The sequence below is a fragment of the Mastacembelus armatus genome, chromosome 21, assembly GCF_900324485.2.
Source record: "Mastacembelus armatus chromosome 21, fMasArm1.2, whole genome shotgun sequence".
Taxonomy (NCBI): Eukaryota; Metazoa; Chordata; class Actinopteri; order Synbranchiformes; family Mastacembelidae; genus Mastacembelus; species Mastacembelus armatus.
Genome location: NC_046653.1, coordinates 10,253,930 through 10,254,584, shown reverse-complemented (window position 1 = coordinate 10,254,584; position 655 = coordinate 10,253,930).

The following is a 655-nucleotide window of genomic DNA, read 5'->3' as shown; positions in this document are numbered from 1 at the left end:
TCAGTGTGCACGAGTATTCTTTATTTACAATGGATTAGCAGGTGTGTATGTCACATTCCTTAGATTTAAATAATTTGCCTTCATTACAACCTTAGTTGCAATAGATGTAGTTTAGCCGTGATTAAATACATGTAAGTATTCACTTTTATAGGAAGTATTATTTTTGTTAAAATTCTTTTGTTTTACATATGGCATCTAAATGTTTTAGCAACTTTGACTTAATTGTTCTATGCTGAAAGTAACATATTTGGACTTGCATGAGCTAGAATAGAATATCACTTTAAAATGGTAGATCTGTAGCATTTAAGGAGCATAAAGCATAGACAAAAGTGATACCAGAAAAAACATACTTTTTTGTAACAACACACACTTCGAAAACACCTACACTACTTCAAATGACATAGTTTAATAGAAGAACCTTCATCTTTCCCCTTTGCTGTCAGGTAATACTCATACATGCATAGTAACCCAGAATCAGCTTTATTGGCCAAGAAGGTTTTAGTGTAAGAGAAATTTGACTCAGCCTTAACATGCAGGAGTCCTGAAACAGAGGTTGCCTTGATGTCAACATCATGGAATCAGTCTGGGATTACATGAAGAAAACACAGACACCCTAAATTCACAGAACTGTGGCAAGTCCTCCAAAAAGTCAAAA